At 34.1% G+C, this 7,455-nt stretch overlaps 1 pseudogene; it reads left to right on the top strand.

Moving 5' to 3' along the window:
- Positions 1 to 6,913, top strand: part of LOC104783617 — a 17,288-nt pseudogene extending 10,375 nt beyond the window's left edge.

Below are 7,455 nucleotides of genomic sequence, written 5' to 3'. Positions count from 1 at the left end.
GTTGACATAGGTGGCCAAATCGATTCTTTTTAAACCCCTCCGCATGTCCCTGAAACCGGGGTGTCATAATTCACCCCCACTAACAAATCGCAGTGTCCTCATTGCGCACCAAGACCGTCACCCTCGACGGTGTGAGCCCACTCGACTCCACACTCGTCTGGGTTCTGCTCTGATACTACTTATAACGCCCCGACAACCACCTCTCAGTGAGCCCCATGTCCAATCCCAGTCCATGGGCCCACTTTCTTTAATGGTCCTCACGTCCGCTCATTAGGCCCATGAGCACATCCATGTCTGATGGTCGGTTTGCTACGTCCGGGAGGTTTTTAAAGAATTGTTACCGTCCCTACAAATCACCACATGATCTTTTCCTGTGTTTTGTCCTCACTCGCACAGTTCTGACAATCACTTCCCGGAAGGTCACCCATCATGAGACTACTTCAGCTCAAGCACGCTTAACTCTAGAGTTCTCTCAAGACCCTCGACCGAAAAGATAAGTGCACTCTGGTGACATAAGTGGCCAAATCAATTCTTTTTAAATCTCTCCGCATGACCCTAAAACCGGAGTGGCACAGCAACGATCTTATCTTTTGCTATATTTGTTGTATTAATGCAACAACATTTTTATAGTAATTTTGTTGTATAATTAAAACATACATTTGCAACTTGAATTGTCATAAATCATTGCGATGAAACGCATAGCAAATATCGTAACAAATTTGTGATGAGTGACTAATTTGCAAGATACTTTTCTTGCATAATTTTTGCTACGATGACCTGAGCAAAATTCATTGCAAGTATGATCATGTGATCTACAGCTAATACTTACTTATTTAGTATTATTATGACAATATATGGTCACTATTCTTTTGTTAATCACTTGATCAACATTTATTAAGTGTCATCAAAATAATTTTGTAACATTATCTATTTGGCATGTGAATTGTTTTTTTACCTTAGTTATGGAGATAATGTTAGACATTGGAGATTGGTCATATGCTGAACGAAGAAGTGCATATGACCAATCTCCAATGTCTAATATGGCTCACTTTTGAAGCTTTTTTAAAGTCGATTAGTCAAAATTCTCTCACTCAATGCTAACTAAAACAGTAAATTGACCAAACAATAAAACGATAAATCATCAACCTTTCGATTACAACAAAAATTTAAAGGTATGTCTATGTTGGTGGACTACAATAGGTTTACTTTTGTCTTTCCAACCCATATTGTCTATTAACTTTTTGATGGACAATTTTGTTTTTTTTATATAAAAGGCGACTTGGTTATTTGATGGACAACTTTTTTACATATACTAGGTTTTGAACCCATGCTACGTGTAGATTTATTTGATATATTTTGATAAAATTTATATATGATTGATTACGTTAATAAAATATTATCTCATAAAAAAAATTAAAATTAGTACTAAGGAAAAAAAAAATTTCAGATACACAATTTTTTAAATATAAAAATTAGTTGTGTTATAAAATCAAATCTGATAACCTCATATATCCCAAACCATTTTCTTTGACCACCAGAAAAACAAAACAATTTTATAATCATGAATTTAACTCGTTTTCATATTTCATTGATCGCTACCACCTATATTTTCGTGTTTTTATTCAATATTTTCTTATTATTCATATTCTTTCTTGTCATTTTCATTGTCAAATTTTGTGTTAATTGTCATCATAACTTTTACCGTTTGGTTCTTTGTTATACGCTTTTTCTTCTTCTTCCTCGTCAACTTCTTCACATTCTTCCACTGAAAAACCTTTTTTTAGACTACCACACAACTTGTTAACCCATCAAACTCCAATAACAAAATCATTTCTTTTCTCATAAAATTTGTGAAATTCATAATTACCAGCATAGTCAACACATGCACCCAATTATTGACAATTTTATCAATATACTTATTTGGTTTTAGATCCACGCGTTTAGAAACTTCTCAAACCAAAATCCTTACTAGGTTTATAATATTTTAAAAACATAATAAAATATACTAATAATTATATATTTAATATGAATCATATGATATATAGAAATATAAGTACACTATAAGAACATATTAATTATAAATAAATAATATCAATTATATTATATCATCAAATAATATCAATCGTATCATATTATCAAATAACCGTAACCGTATATAACAATAACCGCTTGAACCGTAACCGTTTAACGGTTCTGGTTAAGGTTACAAAAATTTCTAACCATAACCGATGGTTAATAAACCTTAATCGTGAGAACCGTAACCCTGGTCATGCCTATGTATAGCTAATAAAACATGTGTGTTTGTCATCCATCTTTCTTCTTTAAACCTCAAAATTTGACTCAAACATCACATTAAGGTCTTGCGATATCAATCCTTCTTCCTTAGACCTAAAAATAAAAAATTAATGAAAGAATATCAACTCATCTCTAAAATCATACACAAAAATATGTTTTACAGCTCATAAGAAATAAAAAGCACAAATGTAGATAAATAAGATAATTTATGTTTTGCATCAATATTTATAATATTTTAAACTTTTAAAAGGTTCGAAATATAATATTTGAACCTTTTAAAAAGTTTCAATATTTATAATATTTTAAACTATTAAAATTTAAAAATTATGATATTTAAAAACTTTTTGAAAGCTAAGAACTTTTAAAGTTTCAATATTTATAATATTTAAACTTTTAAAATTTTTAAATATTAGAATATTTTTTATTGAAACTTTTTAGAGTTTTAATTTGATCAAATAAAAAACCGGATCAAACCAAATAAAACTTTTAAACTTGGACGACTGATAAATCAAGCTTTCCTGCTCATTCGTTGTTGGAAGTATATTAATCTTATTTATACTGGTTATGAACCACTAAAAAATTTCTAGCCGATGTGGGATATTGTACATAATTCTTTTATTTCCATAAGCTTAAAATTTTCCCTTTTCTAAAAATTCTGGAAATTTAGAAAATGTTAATGAATGACATGTCAAATCCTGATTGGTCGTTTAAAAAATATTTTAATATAGAAAATTCTGAAAATTTAGAAAATGTTAATTAGTGACATAACGAATTCCGATTGGATGTTTTAAATCCTATGTGAACAGACTTAGAAGCTTATAGCTCGTACTTTTTATTAGTATAGATTAAAAAAAACAATTTTTAATGACTTATTTAATTTTCTTTCTTTCTTTAATTGAAAGGGTATTATAGTCTTTTGATCCTAAGGTACAAAAACAACAAATAGCATTATTGAAAAGAAAAAAAATGAAAATAACATTTATCATAACTTTAATTAAAAAAATGGCATTTCTGACTAAATTACCAAAATTTTATTTAACATATTTAATTTTATAATCCACGCATCCTTCAAGTTAAAGTATATTATAGCAGCATTATTTTTTTTTGAATAAATTATATTAGGACCCCATTAAAACACGAACCCAAGTCCTATTACAGAAACAAAAATTAGCATTCTCTTCACCTTCTCTATAACTGCCACCACCATGAGTTATATGTTAGAAGGACACGCGCATCGTGGATCCATGATTAACTATGCTGTTCGTTTTGAATGTTATGTTTGCGATCGATCGAATGACTTTGGCTACTCATGCGACGAATGCAAGTTTAATATTCACGCCAAATGTGCATTTGTGTTCAACGCAAAGGAAATTTGGGACGACAATTTGCAATGGATTTATCTACTCTAACTTTGACTTACTATGCAGCTCAATTCCTTTTCCCTTTATTCACGGAAGTCATGATCATCATTTACTCTACCTCGAACTACAACTCGGTGCCGTGAAGACTTGCCAGAGTTGCGGCATTGTTGAAGATAGAGTCGTCATAGGCTGTAAGAAATGCGATTACTTTTTGGATTTCCGTTGTGCCACTCTACCATTAACGGTAATGCTTCCCAGGTATGATGATCATCCACTACCTCTTTGTTATGGTGATAAAAAGAAAAGCGAAAAATATTGGTGTGATATCTGTGAAAGAGAAACAAATCCAAAGAATTGGTTCTATACTTGTAAAGATTGCGGAGTTACTTTTCATGTTTTCTGCGTAGTTGGGGATATCAGGTACGCCCAACCAGGAGGAAAAGTCAGCTCCGAATTTGAATTGCTGTCTAACAATACATCTTCACGACGATTTTGCAAAAACTGTCATGGCCGGTGCCCAGGTTCCTTTATTGTTAAACATATCAACCTTGACCAAGCCTTTTGTTCATTTTATTGTTTCAAGCGTTTCAACTGGGACCTAGACATAGAATGGTTGTTTACCACGGTTAAAGTCATATGCCCTCCATGGGCATTAATACCCAATTCTTCTTCTTGATGAGGCGGCAGTTAAAATGTTTGTAGTTTGAAACTCATCTATTACATTAGATGTTTGTTTGGATTTTTTTTTCTTTTTCTTTTTCTTTTGAGTTTAAAATTTGTTGCTGACTTGTTGTTGTGGCCATTCACTAAAATTAACTACGAAGAAGAGTATTTATCTACCAACATTTACATTACCATATTTACCTCACGACTATAACATGATCATATATACGACCGTGAGTATCTTTCTGTCCCTCATTCGTGTTGTTTTTTTCTGCCATGATTAACTTCCTTCATATACTCATACTAGATTCGAACCCGCGGTACACCGCAGGTCAAATGTTTTTTTGACGTGTTGGTATATTTTGGTAGTTCATATAATAAATATGGATATCATTTATAACTTAATTAATTCTAAACTCTGTTTGTAAATATATAATATATGAAATAAGTAAATAATTTTAGTGTTGGTTTAATAGTTCAAATTCGTCATGCTATAGACCCGTCCTGTAATGGATCAGATTTCAAGATTTTTAACCCGCATAAATCATACAAAATATATTTTTTGATTGAAAAATTTACATCCGCAGTCGCATCCAGAAAAACTTCATCAATTGCACCCACCGCGGGACGAATCGTAATTATTTTTCATTTTGTTGGTACTAATTAAGTAAAATTTATATGTATACAAAAGTAAAATTTATAATAATTTTTGCAAGTATTTTGTTTTTTATTTTGCATTTTTTACAGAGTATTATTGTTTTATGATATTGATTTATAATGAAGTTTGAGAGTCTTTTCCATTGTTTTAGTTGAATCGTGGAATTAGTTGTTTGTTGAATTGCGGATTTGGTAGTTTATATTAATTGTATTTTATAAATTTGGAATAATAGATTATTCATAATATTTAAATTTTACACTTTAAGTGTCACTATTATTTTAATTTGAAATTAATACTCTTCATATTTATGAATATGATAAAGATGTAAAGGGTTACGTTTTAATTCACAAACCATTTTGGATTGGGTCTTTTGGTTATATATGAAGATAATACAATTTAGGCCTTTTGACCTTTAAAAAAAAACAATTTAATACGTATTTTTATGATGAGATTGAGAAATAAGAATTGGAACCGTCATAAATATGCACATGAATTGCTGTGAGGCGATTCTTAAGGCGATTAAGCGGTTATTTTCTTGTCATCTTCCGACGAATATTCAAACGGTTACTTGCGCCGGAGTGGGTAAGTTTCTTCTATCCCACGATCGAGCGGTTTCTTCCGGCAAAAGCGTGGAGACTTTGCACGATGTAGCAGTTGAACAGAGATGGAGTGCTATCTATTTAAGAGTTCGATTTGGGTATTTGTCAGACAAAATCTTTCTCTGAATCTTCCCAAGTACTATACTACACTCTTCAATATCGATCGATTTCCAATGGGTGATAACATTCGCCGTGCCCTCTAGAACATCGATCTCGGAATCGATGATGCTCCAATCGCCCTACCACAAGCAATCGTGCAACAAGCGGTGAACGAAAATCAGTCTTGTCTCATGGGTCGCCCTTTGATGTCAAGAAAACAGAATCTTCGGCAAATCATTTCTGCCCTACCGCGTTCATGGGGCCTCGTTGGCTATGTCCGAGGTCGAATAGTGGAACAAAGGCGCTTCCAATTCATCTTCCCTTCAGAGGAATCACTCGAGACATTCATACGAAGGGGCTCGTGGTCATTTGCAGATCGTATGCTCGTCCTCCAACGCTGGTCTCCAAATTTGGACCCACTGTCTCTCAATTTCATTCCTTTCTGGATCCAAATTAGGGGTATACCTCTCCAATATCTGAATCATGGCGTCATTGAGAGCATTGCGAATTTCCTGGGAGTTACTTTAAGCACCGACTTCAACGAGACATCAGCAAACCGGGTCCAATTTGTCCGTGTTCAAATTAACTGGAATGTGGATATCCCTCTCCGCTTCCAACGAAACTACCAATTCTCTCCTGGTGTTAATACGACCTTGGTTTTCTTCTATGAAAGATTGAGAGGATTTTGCGAAGTTTGTGGATTACTGACTCATGATTCCGGAAGATGTCTGATTCAAAATGGTGGTCTCAACGAGTCTGATGGTGATGAAGATGATGCTGACGACATGCCAGAGCATCACGATAACCCAGGAGTCCATATCCAAGAAGTTGATAACGATGGCAACCCCATAGAGGATAATGAAGTCGAAGAGCCAGCAAATCCAGCGGTTAACCCAGATAATATCCCACCCGATGAACAAGAGCTCTCTGACATTGATCCAGACCACAATGCACTTGACAATATCTCCTCTGGATCTCAGGGAGACGGAGAAAATGGTGAGACAGCATTACTCAACCCTTTTCCATCCTTTTTTAATGATGCAGATGATGCAGTTGGTACAATTCAAAACATGGCAAGTGAGTTACGCAAGAGGAAAAAGGAGCCGGATACAGAGGATGCAGAATTCTCCAGGAAAAGAAAGACAAGACCGAGTGAAGCAAGCAGATCGGGAACGACAAACATTGGTGCTGAACAAGATGGAGCCGCGGTGGGGCCTATTCCACCACCGGTTCCATGAGAGTTGGATTTTGGAACTGTCAAGGCATGGGAAAACGCCTTACAGTTCGACGCCTAGAAGAGATACAGCGTGTGTATCTCTTGGACATGTTGTTCCTAGTTGAAACAAAGCAACAAGATAATTATATCAGAGATAAGGGTGTAAGTTTGGGGTTCAGTGATATGTGTATTGTCTCTCCTAGAGGTTTAAGTGGTGGTTTAGCTGTTTTCTGGAAGAATCATGTTTCTGTTCAAGTTATTTCCCAAGATGTAAGACTTGTAGATCTTTATGTTGAATACAAATCTTTTAATTTCTACTTTTCTTGCATCTATGGTCACCCGATCCCTAGTGAAAGACACCATCTATGGGAAAAGCTTCAGAGAATATCAACAAATAGAAATGGTCCTTGGATGATGTGTGGTGATTTCAATGAGATCCTACAACCAGAAGAAAAACAAGGAGGAAGGCAGAGAAGTCTTAGCAGTCTAAGGACCTTTACAACAATGATCGACTGTTGTAATATGCAAGACTTGAAGTTTAAGGGGAACCCTTTTAGTTGGGTT

The sequence above is a fragment of the Camelina sativa genome, chromosome 4 (genome assembly GCF_000633955.1).
Source record: "Camelina sativa cultivar DH55 chromosome 4, Cs, whole genome shotgun sequence".
NCBI lineage: Eukaryota > Viridiplantae > Streptophyta > Magnoliopsida > Brassicales > Brassicaceae > Camelina > Camelina sativa.
The sequence above is the reverse complement of the archived record's forward strand: the minus strand, read 5'-3'. Positions and strand labels throughout refer to the sequence as shown.